The sequence below is a fragment of the Rhea pennata genome, chromosome 4 (genome assembly GCF_028389875.1).
Source record: "Rhea pennata isolate bPtePen1 chromosome 4, bPtePen1.pri, whole genome shotgun sequence".
In the NCBI taxonomy this organism is placed as follows: Eukaryota; Metazoa; Chordata; class Aves; order Rheiformes; family Rheidae; genus Rhea; species Rhea pennata.
The window spans coordinates 27,584,411-27,601,573 of NC_084666.1; the positions used below are offsets into that span (position 1 = coordinate 27,584,411).

At 37.8% G+C, this 17,163-nt stretch overlaps 1 protein-coding gene across 1 annotated transcript in view; it reads right to left on the minus strand.

Moving 5' to 3' along the window:
- The window catches only part of GABRA4 (gamma-aminobutyric acid type A receptor subunit alpha4), a 52,457-nt gene that overhangs the window by 11,674 nt on the left and 23,620 nt on the right, over window positions 1-17,163 (minus strand). The gene's annotated exons all lie outside the window — the stretch shown is intronic.

Below are 17,163 nucleotides of genomic sequence, written 5' to 3' on the forward strand. Positions count from 1 at the left end.
TATAAATGCTGCAAAGTTGGAAAAAAAAACCCAAACTATAAATGCTTAAACAGAAGCAACGGAAACCTTATAGCCAACAGCTATCAGAGTAATACTCACAGATATCAACAACAGCTTGATCCAGGAGCTCAAAGATATTACATGCTCATGAAAATAGATTTAATAAAGTGATAAAAAAGAATTCTATTACCTGTGGCTGTAATACCAAGGTGAATGCATCTGAATGCATCATACTCCGTGTGATGTGTTATCTATATAAACTTAATACCATGAGACTAAGGATTCTTGTGTCAGTTTTTTTTCATGCCCATTCTCAAACAAGATTCTCTGGTGTGTTTTCCTCCTTCTCTGATGACACAAAACAGTCCAGACCCAATTTACCAGCCATGATTTCTGCTTTAGATCTCTGACAAAGTAACTGTAGTTATTTTTTGTATTTTAATACTACAGTATTAAGGACTCTATTCTGTTTTGTACAGTAGATGCTATTAAAATGCAAATATTTGCCAAACCAAGTTACCATATTGTTGCTCTTTCAGAAATATAGAAAAATCCTTTTTCATATCAACCACTGGCAATAAATTCACTAGCTACAATTGAGCCAATGAATGAATCACTGTTTCATCAACTACTCCTTTCCATTTATTAACTCGGGAAAGTGGTGAATTCTCCATTCTCCCTGATATCTTCAGGCAAGTCTGGATGTCTTTCTGAAAAAAATATACTTAAGCCAAATACTACTTATTAGGCTGGATGAAGAACTGAAATACAGATAAGCATGTAGAGATAGGAAAGCCAAGCAGATTTTAATATTTTACTGACTTTGGGAGTGGGACTCAGGCTCTGTCCTTCTCTGCAGCTAAGCCTAAACGTATCCTAGAACTCCTCCTGGAAGGGTGCCTGAAGAACCTTCATGCTCTTGAACCTTCTGTCCTGAACCTTTCAGATATAATCTGTGAATATATTTTGAGCTAAGTCTCACTGCTTTTCAAGAGACATGAATTTAATGGCACACAGTGTACCTAGTTTCGACAGCAGCACTATAGGTCTAAACGTCGGCAGGGCCAAACCATCCCTTATTATGCATCAAATTTAACAGAGTTTGCACCTCTCCGATGATACTATTTCCAAGCACTGCCCTGCACCACCTACAGCTTCTGTGCCTTTGGCTCCACTCCTTTGCCTCCATCTAAGACCCTGGCAAAGCTCACAACACTAGGAAGACAGGAAGAGGAAAAAAGTGGGCAGTAATCTCTCTTGCCGCCCTCAGCCAACAGGAACCCTCACCAGCCATCAGTCAGAGCAGTCTGCTGTCCATCTACACTCCAGGGTCCTAAACTGAGAATAATCAGGTATTAGTGCCTTGAATACTGAGAAGAGTGACAACCATGCCTGCCTGCTGAATCAGTTGTGGTTAGCTGTTTTGTTCAAGGGAACAGGGAAATGGGAGCTGAAAAAAATACAACTGAAAAAAGATTCAAAAAGAAAAAAAAAAGAAGGAAGAAGGAAGAAGGAAGAAGGAAGAAGGAAGGAGGAAGGAGGAAGGAGGAAGGAGGAAGGAGGAAGGAGGAAGGAGGAAGGAGGAAGGAGGAAGGAGGAAGGAGGAAGGAGGAAGGAGGAAGGAGGAAGAAGAAAAAGCACTTGACATCTCCAGTATTCCTATCATGGTCAGGATGCTGGCCCCAAATCCAGTTAATTGCAGTGCAAATCAAACACTGGCAATACTGCTGGCCTGAATTTGTCCTAAACAGTCACATATATATGCCAGCTCATGGTTGATATATTTGCCAGCTCATAGTTCATGCATTACAGAATCTCTCCTAGATTTCACAGTTTTCCCTCTTGCATAAAAGAGTGTCAATCCCTTTTATTTATTTTTATTCATCTGCAATCTGAAGCAGCAGATGACTGAAATTACTGCATAAACACCAAAGAACAGTGATATTTTCTGAAAGAAATTTTAATTGTTCTGTTTGATAGAGAAATCTGAATTGCTTTTCAGGGAGTGCAGGAGTACACACAGGCATGCAATTTGCATACGTTCACATCAGAGCTGCCAACAACCCAGGAATGACAAAGCAGGATCAAGTCAAAGAAATTGATAATATAACATACAATCACTACAGGGATGCATTTTCTAGAGGCCTGGCAATCTCTGACTGAATACTCCATGTCACCTGAACATTTGTAAAGCTTAAATACATGCAAGTCACTGAAGTTCACTAGCCAGAATAACAGTTCCATGCTACATAGGAGTTAGCACTGAAGTTCTTCAGCATGCCACTACTCATTTAACTTTGGCACAGTATGAAATCAAGCAGAGAGTGTCTGTTGCCATTACTCCAGCCCACGTGCTTGTACAGGGGTTGTGAAGTAGACCTGCACTGGAACCAGTGGCTTAGATGGTGCTGCTGGAGAAGATTTTGCCAACAGAAATACCACATCTTCAGTAAGTACTACCATAAAACAGTGGTCCCAGAGTAGAATAGAGAATAAAGTGTGATTCAGATGCACAGTTTAATTCTCATGCCCACTTATACTGTCACCTGTTTTCAACAGCCGGTTCAGCATCCTTCCCTACTGTGCATCATCAACAACAGTCACTGGTAAGTAAGACAGGACACAATCAGGCTCCCCTTCACATCCTAGTCATCTCTGTTTCTTTCCTGGGTTTTTCTTTCCACCAGTACATATGCATATACTCACCTCTCTTCCTCCGACTGCAGCTGTCCTCTAAGTGACCATGTAAGAGCAGTAGCTTTTTAGTACACTAATCATGTCCTGTTACAGTGTTCTATTCTGAAGTTATCTACGCCATTGCAAATGGTCAGAATGCATAACTGCTTAAAAATCCACTGAGTTTTGCATTGCTTTTTTTACAGTGGTATCCTAAAATCCCACCAGTTTGGGAACCTAAATTTTAGGGAGAAATTCACTTTCAATTCATTTTCCAAATTAAGTGTCACAAAGTACACACGGAGTTCATATAGATAATGTAAGCTGTCACAGCGCAGCATTGCAAAATAAGGCCAAAAAGTAAGAGTGTATTTCTTGTTAATTCTCTAGAAACCACCTTCCAGGTGCTCAGAGCATGGAAATTAGAAAAGATATTTCTAACTTGCTCCAGAGACAAACAGTCTGACAGCAGTGAGGACTGATTTTCCATAAATTATTCTTGTTTGATGTCATTGTAATAGTTTGAACTTACATTCTTCAATTAAACCTCATCCTTGAAGTGTACTGAAACAAGCATGTTCAGTGGAGAGATACATAGTATCACACATGTAAAGGCAAAGACTTCAGCCATGGCTATTGCAGTTTATAAGGCAGTAATAATCCCAATAGTAGTACTGGGAGCAGCTTAAATACTGGAGACAGAAAATCTCCTGAGTCAATGCTTAGTCCTGTCACCTCAAGTAAATATTTAAAAAATGACTTTCACAAACTTATCAAGTTCATCTTTTTAAAAGCTGTTCCAGAATTTCATTCCTTAAATACTCAGAAACGCTCTTATCTCCAGTTTAAATGTACTCTAAGCTCATTATATTCATTACACTTTGGTGGGGGGGGGGGAGAGGAAGGAGTTGTACACATTTTTTCAGAAATGTTTTTCTTCCTCACCTTATTTGTTAAGATGCTTCAATTTTTCCCTCTTTGCACTTCTGATTTGCTCAGCAACACAAGCCTAGGTCTTCTAGCTTTGTGTCACAAGATACCTCTCCATTACCTAAGATGATTCTATCAAACTTCCTCTGCTACTCTAGCTTAAATTCGTCTCTAATGAACAGGGTATATGACTATTAACTCAGTCAGAACCTTAAGGACAACCACCTCATCCTCCTTCTAGTTTGTATCAAGCAGCCAGCTCAACCTCTAAAGCAAGGTGTACAAGAATGCAGCAATATAAACTACAGCAAGTCGAACAGGTTAAAAATTGCTTTTGGGACAGAATAGGTACAATAAAGATTGTTTGTTCGTTCTTCAGTCCAGAAACTTTCATCAGTTTCTTAGGCTGAAATAAACTTTTCACCTCTTGTAGGAGTACCCCCTCATCCTACTTAAGACACGATGCCTGGGACTCTTCCCTACTGCACAAGCTCTCAGCTCCCCTCAGTAATCTCCCCCCTGCCCTACATGCACTCCAGAAGCCCCTTTTAAGGGGAACAAGCTCCAGCTCCTCTTGTCTCCAGAGGGTTCTGCAGAATCAGAGTGCACCAGCAAAACAAGGCAGGGCAACCTTCCTCACCACTTTCTTTTCCAGCAGAAGAGCTGTATTGCTCCTGCAGCGAGTTGTGAGCAGTCAGCTCTGTGCTGTCAAAGGTGACCAAAATGCACATCAATTCTAAATGCAGTCTCACCAGCACATTGCCCATCACCATCTCTCATATACACACTTCTGTTGCACTTGCCTTATTCAAGACCACATCATGACAACCACTCATCCTTCTTTGAGGAGGCATCTCTCCTATTTTGGTTTCCCCAGCTGAAACATTTCTAGCAAAAATTCTTGTTACTGCTTGAAAGGATATAACCCTATACTCTCCCAAATTACATGTCCTAAAAAGCATCCATTTCTTCCTGCATCATAATCTATTCCTCCTCTGTACTGATGCTATCTCACAACTCCGTAGATTTCATCAGCCTACTACTACCTTGTGCCAAAGTCACTAATGAAAATGTTAAACGAGGTCCTACAGCTGAACCTTAAAGGATCAAATTCTATTGACATCAGTGGAAGTCAGACTAAGCACTACATTGCAAACCATAGTCCAAACCCTAGTAGTATTCCTTTATTAAGGAAAAATTCCACAAACATTTCAATTATTATGCATATCCCTAGTAAAAGAATATTACAATAATAACAATCTGAGCAGCAAAAGGATACATTTATGTTTAAAGCATTTGCTATCTCTGAAAAAAAATTTAGCTTATAGTTAGAGACATAAGAACAGGAAATAAAATATGAGAATGAAATAGAAGCCAAATTAAATGCAACCCAAGTAGTGAAGGGATTATCCAAGTAAAGATTCCTTCTCAAGTGCAAGTCAGGAAACCACTCATTTATCCTTAGCCAACAGAGAGCTGTTGTTCTACTCCAGACAGGGTTTCTCAGGATATACACTGAGTCTACATTTTTTACATCCTAACTCTGAATTCAGAAATGAACTGATTTTTCTGGAGATGTTTTGGTGAGATTTTGGGAAAAAAATTAAAGCTAGAAATGTAAAACAGGAATCTAGATGCTATCATACAATGCAGTGATCCACAGGATACAAGTCTTAATATGCTTGACAAAGATTGCCTTTCCATAAACAGGTCAACTTACTGCTTTTAAAAAAAAATGGCACCATACCCTTCCTTTGAAGTAACCTATCATTCTGATTTGGTCCAACCAACTTTGCACTTCACAGCCACTAGCAAAGCACAGGCTGCAGTAAATACAATATTGCTTTGCTATATTCTATTCCAAAAGGATACTGAACTTTAATTAGCAGAAACGCTATGTACAACAGTTTCAAAATTCTGAGTGATCTGAGTGCACAATTCCCGCCCATGCATAGCCAAAGTTCTCAAGAGCTCAGATAATAATAACCTAAGAATATATATCGTGTTGTAACTGTAGCACATCTTCAGTGGAAAAAGCTTTATGGCTGTCTGGGATAGGTCAATGTCAAAAAACGCTTTCCTATTTGATTTTAACAGCTGAGATGAGGGACAATGAAGCAGTTAAGTTTCAGTCTGCATGAGACATCAAACATGTACCGCTGCCACTTTGATTTAGAGACACACCACTGAAAGGCACAACAGACGGGAGGCAGACAAGTCACTCACGGTATCATTAAAACCAAGGAACTGACCAGTCGCAGGGCAATGAGGACTCCAGGCTTTGTCAGAAGACAAGGATCCTCACCCTTTCTTTCTTTCCTAATAAATATTTCATTAATCCTTACAAAGTAAGAAAGTAGACTCAGTATGGGAGGTTTAGAGAGCTCCAGCCTATGCTTTAGTGTACTTCTTTGACAGTGGGAGGACATGGGATCGGACAGACAGTTCAAATTCTGTCTGGCAGAGTAGGGACTGCATCTGTTCAGATCTCCCATCTCCTGGAGGAGCACTCCAATTAGTAAGTATAAGACACATCTCTGTTTCCCTATCTGTTGAAAATGGATAAGGCAGATTAGTTGCACATAGCAGTTCCAAAACTTCAAATTTAGACATCTGAAGCCCAGAGAGAGGCAAACTAAAGACCTCTTCCACTGCACTGTATCTGGCTGGGTTTCATCATTTTGGATTTGGGATTTCAGCCTCACTCTCTTAGAGACCTGGTTCTCTGTGTGCACAGGGCTGAGATCTCACCAGGTTTGAGCACGTGCTATATTATGGATACTACAACATCCAAATTATTTGGAGGATCTATGTATCAAAAATAAAGAAATAAGCAAAAATCTCACTGCAGTATGCAAAAAGAAGTATAATCATACACTTTATAGCTCAGAGGAGAACACATCAGATCTTTGCCAAGATGTAGCCTTCTAACTGAGATACCAATGCAAAAGAATGTCACAGAACTGACGAGTAATTCCTAGAACTTTAGCTTAGAATTGTTTCAGTTCTGGGGTTTGCTTTTTGTTTGCCTATTTCCCACCACCACCACCACCACCAGTAATAATAACGTTAGCCATATATTCTAAATTACATGGGTGATAATAGACATCCAGCTAATTTGGTATTAAATCAACTAAAAAGACACTACATTTAGAATAAAATAATCTAAAATATCTTTTCTATGGACAGTAACTATGTCCCCTGTTGTTCTGAGAGTCAGCTAATGGCTTTCCAAGTTCAATTTACTTGAAGATGAAACTTATATAATGATCAAAAAAAAGCATGCAGTATGCAACGGCCAAAATATTTACTGTATTACAAAGGATCGAGATCTCGCTTTAATTTTAAGCATTACATGTTATTTTGCAGGGTTGCTTTTTTTTTTTTTTTTAAGAAGTTTAATTGAAATGGGCAAAGATTCATTCAGTAGGAGTTCTTCCTATGTGAAGATTCCTGAGGTAAAATGCCCTTGTTCTAATCCAGAACAGGAAGTCCATTTTATTGGACTTGAAGATAAGATAACTACGCCAACCTGCTTGCAGGTACGCATAGAATGTGGTAATTAATGTTCCTGACCAAGTGGAATCACACGCAATTGACCATGGATAGCACAACGAAGGACGTTGTTACTGTACTTCAAAATAAATCTATCTAATCTATTGTTCAATATTATGGCAGGTTTGTGCAGTGACTTTCATAGCTGGCTTCTATGATAGAATGTGTACACCAAAAAACCCCAACCACCAATCTACCTCAAAATCAACTCACAAATCATTTGCTTTTCCATTGAAAGCTAAATTCGATGGATACTGCTGTTTATTACCCCACTAAAATGATTTAACATGGTTTGCATGCTACAAACAGCTGTTCAATGTAACATGGAAATTCTGAAACTTTCTCTAAGCCTACATAAGCCTTGACTTGAGCCAAAAAATAAGGTACTGGATTGTTTTGTGTGTATTACCAGTTTTTGACAAGCAAGCTAATTTTTCACTTCAGTGAAGTCAGACTGCAAATTTAGCATGAACTGAAACACTGTGCAGCAGCTGAGCCGAGATTCATCAGAATGTGATCATCAGCACGGTGATATGCAATACTGAACTGAGAAACTTAGTCATCTTGTTACAGAACAAAGAGAGCTGGTAACAAATACAGTACATATTTCCTATGATAAGTCCCATCTAGAATCTGCAAAAACAAACAAGAGCACTATTTAAAAATCGCCTGACAAGTCCTGGGGAGAATGCAGGAATGATGAAAGTGATTACCAGGGCATCGAGTGACATTACCCTTATAACTGTGCCTAAGAACATAAATACTGAAAATATTGCAAGTTGTGAGGAATTCTTTTGCTTGTACAGCACTGTACAACGTTACTTCTCTCTTCATACAACTGAAACAACCCCCTATAGCCTGTTAGTACTCTACATAGCAATTTTAAATCTTTCTCTTGAATTTGAAATTGCTTCACAGTTTGTATGATGGATATATCCTGTTGGGATTTAACTCCAAAATAAGTAAGTCCTATTAGCTGAGAATCAGTAGTAGTCAGCACCTAAATCCTCTTTATAGGTCTCCAGCCACTAGGGAACACAGCTATCACCACATGTTGATAACCAGGTACACATTAAAATTAGGGCCATGTACTGGCAGTATGATTTATTCTTCTAATAAGCCTCAGCACTATTTGGAGAATAGTTCCACATTGGTGTTGGATATACGAACAGCTCAGAAGCTCTGCATCTACCTCATCCTGCTATAGACATTAAGAACAACATTATGGAAGGTCTCAGGGCTGCTTTTGCACCATTTGTTTACTGTAATAGAGTGTAATAAACTGCAGGCTGATGCATTTTCTAGATCCTTAGTAGACAATACAGAATTTCACTGAAGTGGTATTTCTCTGGGACAGAGGTAGTAAGTACCATATTCAAAGCAGTATCTTCTACTTCATCTGGGGTAAGTCCACAGCAGAATTTACAAGTCAGAATGTCACCATCTGGGACCAGTCTTAAGATGAGTATGCAATGTCTAAGGAGCAGCACAGAGCTGATGCTTCAGCATCCAGCAACTGGCTGACAAAGCTGCTTAGAAATGCCCTTAGTAGGATTGGAGCCTAGATTACATTTCTTTACATTAGTCAGACATCCAACTCTACCCATCATTCTCAGCTCTGAGCCCTTCCCTGAAGCTAAAGACACCCTAGGAAAAGCCACACTCAGAAAAAGACTCCTGTCCTTTCCTACTATAACCCAGTGACCAGAAAGGAAAGCTAGGTTTGGAGATAAATGACCTATTTTCAAATCTGTCCTGACTGTAACAGGGATATGAACATAGATTTCCAACATCTCAAGAGAAGCACTTACCTGCCAGACTACTGGACATTCTAGGCCAAGTGGTTGGGTCTCATTCTGTTATGGATGTTGCATCCTGTGCACTTCTGTTTGACTCTCTCATTTCAGTGAATGCCCAGACTCTAAGGCAAGTTTTGTGGGAGGTTGCACCTAATAGTCACATTGGCCATTCAGATAAAATACAGTAGGTATTTCTCCCACCTAAGATTCACAGCAAACAGCTTGGAAGCAATGAGTCAGTTCTGTACATGTCCATTCCGGGAAATTTAGTAATTAAGCCCCCTGTATGCCTGATCACCATTTTAGATGCTTAATCTCCCTGCATAAAAAAAACTGAAAAGGATACCACAATCAAAGAAGTTTTAAAGTTATACAGATCAATTGTTTATTAGAACAATCAAGCATATAATGAAGAGATGTTACTATAATAGAATAAAAAAAAAGGAATGGTAAATAGACATCTTTATGACTCAGCATTAACTTTGCCAGACTAAGATTAGAACTTTCCATGACAGCATCACTAAGCCTTCAACAAGATACAGCTAAGTTAATATATAGGAAGACTGGTGACATGCTATATGATGCAACTCAGTGAAAAGCATAGCTTTCCAAATTTAGGAGATCTCTGTTAACTCAAAAACTCATGCATAAACTGGAAGGCTTAAAACAACAAAGTGTCTGGCACATACTGTTTAGCTGTAACATGAAAACTGTTTGTGTGGTAATTTAATAATATTTTCCTATTAAACACTACCATAGTGTTTTTTATTCTTTCTATTCCTTCCTAAGAAAGCAGACTGCATTCTGCTGAGAGAACATTATATAGCCTGCCAAATTCACACGATTTGACATTTACCAGCAAAGCCACATGCCATCATCAGTGTAAATAATGCTGCTGGTCCCAGTTCCCACTGAGTCACCACATTGCCATGCCACTAGCAAATGCACAAACTTGGAGGAAAAACATAACATCTTTTACTATTATGTTGTAAAGCTAGTCAATCAAAAATTTAGCTTAGTGTACAGTTCAAATATTTTCTTTATATCATGTCAAAAATATATGAACTGAAAACAGAACTAAGGGGAAAAATTCTGTTAAGACAGGTTGTTTATTAACCAGCTGCAGAGATGCTCTGTATAACATATACGAAAAGAAGAAGAGAAACTGATTAGGGACCAGAAGAGCTTCATTATTTCCTGCATCTTTCAATTTTTCAGTGACCTTAAAGCTGTACTTAAATTTGCTGCATTGGTTTGCTAGAATGCCTTAAATACTCCTGTGTCTTATAGATTTTTCCAGCTTTCGCAGTGTTTATTTCTTTGGGCTCCTATTTTCCCCAGAGTAAAAACTGAATTAGCTAGAAACTTCACACACAGCTGTGAAACTCTACAGCAAATTTGGTGTCACTGGGCTCATCAGTATCAAAAACTCTTTTTAGACAGAAGGTAAAGCAAAACTGATATTTAAATATTACTAAGGAAAAAAGTTAAAGCAGAAAATATGAAAAGGGTTGAGTTCAAAGGCCTCATTTCATATTAATCACCATAGGAAAAGCTATCTTTGCTATGAACACCTCCTGCAATTTGCATTATTTCTTATTAAAAGGGATGCTGAACAATCTAAAAATTTTACCCCACTACCATACAGGTTTACTCCGATTTAGTGTTTTTGTTCTGGTGAACTGTTAGCATGTATTTTTTTTTCTTTCTTTTCTTTTTTTTTTTTTTTTTTTTTAAGTATTTAATGCTTACAACAAGAAAAAGGGGGAAAAGTTGCAATTACAGCAATACAACACTTTGCTTAATGCCTGCAACTGATGTTATCATGAAAATAACTCACTCATTTTTTTTAAATTATTCCAGAGATAAGGAGTATCTCTTTCCAATATTTCAGCACAGTGACAGGGAAAGGTACTTGAGTGTATTTTTAAATTAAAAGGCATATAGGCTTTAGTGTTTTCTAGAATAATCACTTAGAAGACTGACATTACTGAGCAATTCTTTGGTTTTCAAGATAAAAGTTTTATCCTAATACCATTTAAATTAACATTAAATCTTTCAATAAGTACTGTAAAAACTACGTCAGATCTTTAAGCATCAGAGAAATAATAGCAGAGAATATTCTCATATTCCCTTGCTTACAATTATGGTAGTTTATTATAATACTTTTAGAAAATTGAAAAGTGAGCAATTATCACATTTCCTAGTAAGGTTTGGAGGAGGTATCAGTCCAGCAGGATTTCTTGTTCAGTCATAAGTCAGGTGTTGCAGTTAACCTCCTGCTTTCTGTGCATATCAAAAGATACATTTGCACTTTCAATAAAAAAAACCCACACGACAACCTTGAAGTTCAACATTGTTTTGTTATGCTTTTTGTCACTGCTATCTTCATTATAACTGAATTCTGCAATCCAATGGAGTTTACATCACAGTTTAGTTGGATCAGAATCTAGCCCCAAACTTAATACTAGGTTTCATGCTTTCAAAAATTACTCAGCTCACTTAGCAGAAGACAAATGTTTTTACTTCCAATGTAAATTTATTGCACAACTCAACCATATTAAAGGTAAAGCAATATCAGGTTCCTGGAAAGAGACCAGAGATTTTAATGGAACATTTTAATTCATGTTATTTAGAATTACATGTTAACGTGAAATATTAAGAAAACCATTTAAAACTGTGCACCTCATTTACATCTCAGCCTCAATTCTCTGAGGACATAATTAGCTTTATACATTGTGAGCACTCCCAGTTAGTGGACAGGACTATCGAAGTCTATCAAATCAAGTAAAATACATAACTCTTACCAGAAAGAAAAAGAAAAAAAAAAAAAAAAAGAAGAAGACTTTGCATCTGAGTATCACAACCAAAACCATTTAAAGAACTGTTTTGAATCTGCTCTTTGCTCAGTTATCCAAACATTCAAAGCTCACACTGAATCATTGTAGCATTACCCCAGATAGTCATCCTCCCCTGCCTTTCAAATAGCATTTGGTATAAAATACGCCAGTCATTTTTGATGCAGCCAGAGCTGCATCTACTTTCTGCCTACTTAAACATGCTACTAGCATGTTATGACTGCAAATTACTAACAGTAGAAATGTTGACTGAAGTGACATGAAATTGTTGACATGTCACAGAAACTATTCATGTGGCACATCAGCCTCCATTCTTACAGTCCTGCCCTCCATTTGCATGAGCTCCACAAAATTTTTGAGCCTGGAGCCCCTCATTTGGTTCCAAGCAGGATCTAAGATTTAAATATCATCTAAAAATACCCTAAAAATTCCATAATATCCCAAGCAGTGGAGAAGTAAATCAAGGAAAAAATGATTACTACATTCAAAAACTGAAATGTTGTTCCATGCCCAGGACTACGTAAGTCACACCAAGGAGACAGCCTACACATCCATACAAGCAGGTCAGAAAACAGAATGTCCCATCAAGATTCAAGCAGCTCGATTAAGATCTGGTTGCTTTTCAGTTAACTCCCTTCACATATGTGAGAAATGAGTTTAGCTCCACTTCTGTAATTGCAGGGAGAGGGGGAGCTATTATCTAACAAATTCAACAATAGCAGAGAGGAAGCAAAGACAAATTAAAAGGTAAGTATGCATTTCCTAGTGCTTTCCAGTATAACTCTAGAGATGGTACATTTTATGCACTTTTCCACATTGTAGAATGTATCTACAGACTCAAAAGGAAATTCTGTTCCATCAGAGAGAGTAAAAACTTGCATTTTCCCTTACAGTCTAGGCCTCAGACATAAGAGTATATTTACTTTGTTTTTCAGCATTAATTAACTTTGGGGACTCAAAAAAAAAAAAAAAAAAAAAAAAAAAAAAGGAGGGCTGTCTAGTCTAGTCTATGGCCTCTGGATTGCATCCAGTGCATGGCCCAATCCTTGCTCTGGAAGTCATGAGACAGAGCACAAAGTTGGGCATGTTGCAGGTGAATTGTTCTAGAGATCTGTTCCCAGACTGATTCCAAGGGATCCCGACTCACCCCCTACCCCATCATGTATTTTTGGGGCATGTCCATCATATGACTGAAAGGTAAGTACTTCCTATCAAAGAAGATACTCCTTGATGATATGAATCATATATGCAGATGCTTCATGTGACGGAAGGTTCCTTACATATCTATCAGGTGCACGTTCATTCATATATCATACCAACATGGATACTCTTGGTAAGGAGATGAGTGTACCTCCATGCAGCAATTAAAAGTATGACCTCTATTACACTTGGCTGGCTATATAATGATAAGAAAAGAGGGAAATAAGTTTGAGAGTTAAAAATCTACCTGTGACTGAAGAAATTATTCCATTCAAAAGGTTTGACTGAGCCTGACCTGATTTTTCAAGTTTTACACTCTTGTAACAAACAGCTGAGGTTGAAGCTCATGTTAATGGTGTTTAGGAACCTATTTTTAAAGGGTATTTTTCAGTAACATTCTTCAACTCCAAAACTGGGTAGGTCTTTAAAAATAGACTTCATAGGAATACAGTGAAAAGGAAATAGTGCAGTAGCATATAAATAGACTCAGGGGTCCAATAACAAACTATAAATCATTCATTTCCACCTCACATTTACTTGGAAAAAACATTGCTGCTTTTACTAAAGGAAAGAGTGCACAACACTTAGGGACAGGTTCATTCTTTCCAACCTAAAAGCATTTTAAATGGCTCCCAAAACACGGAAATCACAGGAGACCATGGTGTGAGCCATCTGTCTTCTTTTAAAAGATTTGGAGAGAATTTGATAGACTTCTGATCTACAGATCTTAGGAATGTGTTTAGACAGATTTCTGGGAAAGTGTAGATTCGTGCATGGTAGGGTGCCACAATATTTTCTTTTCAGAGTTTGTGAAATTCTTATTGCCCAGAAGCCCAAGATAAAGAAGTTATAATTAAATACGTGCCAAGTGTCACTCAACGGACATCTGCAACATTACTTTAGTCTCAATAATCTAAGTGCTTGAGTATGTAAAGTTAAATAGCAGATACTAATCCAATCTCAGGGATAAGAAAGAATGATTATACTGTAATACGACTAATGTCAGAAATCTCACTTTCAGATGATTTCAGGAATTGGAGGTCATTGGACTTCTTGATTTCAATGGACTGCTCTGCATTGCCTTCACTAGAACCACTGAATTGTCCTGCAAATTCAAGAACTTGGTTCAAGGAAAAGTGAAGGCTCCTAATGGCTTCAGAAAAATTAGACTCTAGTACTGCTTTGCTGTGGCTGATAGAAGGAATGAGTGAGGCTTTCCAAAAACCTTGTGAACTCAGGGCAGATTTCAAATAGCCTTGGGCCCTACTCATATGGTGTCAATTGCAGAACTACACTCCTCATTACGGCAATACATCAGTTGGTACCAAAAAGTTATCTGCAACAAGAAGGAAGAGTTGAAATGGGGAGAATAAAAAGAGGTACAACAGCATGGCTAAAACTATCAAGTGACAGAGGAGCACACACTGCATCTGCAGGCACTGAGGAGGCAGTTCACTCCCTCTTGTCCCCTTAACTTAGTAAATTAGCTTCACAGCAGGACTTTTTGTTTGAATTAACACAGATCAGATTACTTAATTAGCCTGCAAAATATATTTAATGCTTACTGTAATTGATATATTGGATCAGTCACATCCACTGCACGGCTGCAAAGCAGTAAGTATAATTACACAAGAAAGTAACTTGGCAAAGCATATAGACCATGTTTGCTACAATAAAGCTGTACTGGTTGTGGTGAAGAAGTACATAATACAAATAAACACATCCCAATTCATTCGATCATGATGATATGAGTTGTATTTGTAAAGTAATTCAAAACAACCAGAAAGGTGTTTTTAACTCTCAAAGAATTCTAATTTGTCCTAGTAATATACTGATTGATTCAATATAGAAAACCCACTTTAACTCCATGGTCAAAAAGTGATCAGACATATGCCTATGAAAAAGGGACTTCCAGTTATGTGAAATTTATCTTTACCTTACCTAACTCTACTATTAATATGCCTTATTTCTAGTATAAACAGATAGTAAAATTCCCATGTTCTACATGGAACCCAATTTCATAGTCAAACATGTTCCCTCCCAAAATCTTCTGTAATGATCCCACTGCAGTTACTTGAAAAAGTCAAGCATACAAGTACTTGTCCAGAGAATAATGCACAATCAACAGCCCACCTCCATTTAAAAGTGTATTAGTGCCTTGCTCATTTTCTGTAACAACCTGAACTGTTCTGTATTTTTGTTGCTCTCAGGGGACCTACATGCTGGGAACTTCAACTACAAAAAGTCAACACAGCCAGCTGCACGCATTTTCAAGGCAGACAACAACATGGGGCCAACAAGCATAAGGGAAAATCTTTCTTTCCTCCCCCCTCCCGCCAGAATAGTAAGAGATTCCAAGTAGGTTGCAAATTTTGAGAGATACACCAGAAACAAGTGAAGTGTTTAAGTATTTAAGCATCTTCTTTCCTTATCTGTTCTCTCTCAGGATATTCACATTTCTTCCTGAGCTAAATGAAAACTTTGGAAGGCTGGCAAGTTCACCAAATTAGGCAAAGACTGTTTGAACAAATGTCAAATTTAAAATAAAATTTTTCTTTGAGCTCTGACAACTGTATTGCTAACACTAGAATTTCTAGCACAACAGTGGCAATGTAGGACAGACTTCTATACACTAAGTGGGATAAGAAATCAAAGCCTATTGTTTAACAAAATGAGTGGTATTTATGTTAAAAAATAACAGACTGTATACTAAAGTCAAGCTACTGTCCTATACTCTTTGTGGACCAAATATTCACAGTGAAATTGAGATTGTGTTGTATCAGTCGTGTATACTGACTACACAGTATACATTCAAAAAATCATATTAATACTAAGGCATGACACTACTCTAGATTAGCCTTTTAGAACTGGAACTGCAAAAATTTGGGAGAGGAAGATTTGTATTACATTTGCAGCTTAGAAGGCAAAGTCAATATTAGAAGCCATAGGAGCTTCTATTGACCTGTTCTGTGCAGCAGGTCACAAGATCAGGAGTCACCCTCCAGGCAGTAATGGGATAAACCAGCATTTGCAGGATAGCTAAATCTCTGTAACAGTATCAGCAAGCTCACTCTATATATCTGCCCTGGAAGAGAAAAGACTCAAGACTTAGCATAGCATGACTGGAGCAAAAGTCATAAAAATAGCAGTTTAAGATAATATCAACGTTATCGCTGGCTTACGTACTCATAATACTAATGTGCAGACCTTCAGAAGTGTAGATTGTTCCCTTGAGCACTTTCAAGGTCTCAAAATCCTGTAGGCACATTACCACAGATATCACAAGGATATTAATTTAGCAGTAGAACAGAACTGTTCACATCTCAATTTACTTAGCTTTAAATAAAGTTGGGTGAGGTTTTTTTTAATAAGTTTTTCTCCAAGACTTTTATGTAAAATGCTAAGCAGAACACAAGACTGACCTATAGCAATTCTAACCATCAATTAAAACAGTTTTGTTAAGTCCCCATCATTACTACCTGATAAAACTACTATTTTTTTCGTGTTTTAATCAGGTCTCATAAATAAATCTAGGACTAAATTGTTATTAGGTTGCAATTTATTTTCCTATGAACCCAGGTAAAACCTGACTATCTCTAAAAGCAATGTTTATTAACTCTCACCAGGAATGCCCGAGATGCTGTATTAAACTGCATGCTGTACAATCAAGAAGATTAGCATAAACCAGAGGCACTACTATCTCTACATACAAATAGAACAGCATGCTACTATAATACTTCTTGCTCCAGTCTCTTACTAGCAGAAAGCAAAGTGATGTGTAACATGTTTCAGGACATGTGTAATGTGCTTCAGGAGCACATCTACCTTTTTAAGTAGAATTGAGAGCTAACAGAACAACACAGCCAGGAGACTGAAAATGGTAACGATATATGATAGGAGAGGAAAGAAGAGGAAATAAAATGGAAGTGGGTGGACAGCAGCTGAGGAGTGATAGCAAATGGAAGGGGCAGGAAGACAAAAAGAACAGATGAATAGGGAAGGAGACAAATGAGATGTGAAAAGAAACAGAAGACAAAATTACCAGGAGTTAGTGTAAAACTGTAGTTTTTAAATCATGGCTCAGTCAAAGAAAATTAGATAGTCAGCCGGACAGAAAGGGTAAATTACAATGCTGCTGACAATCT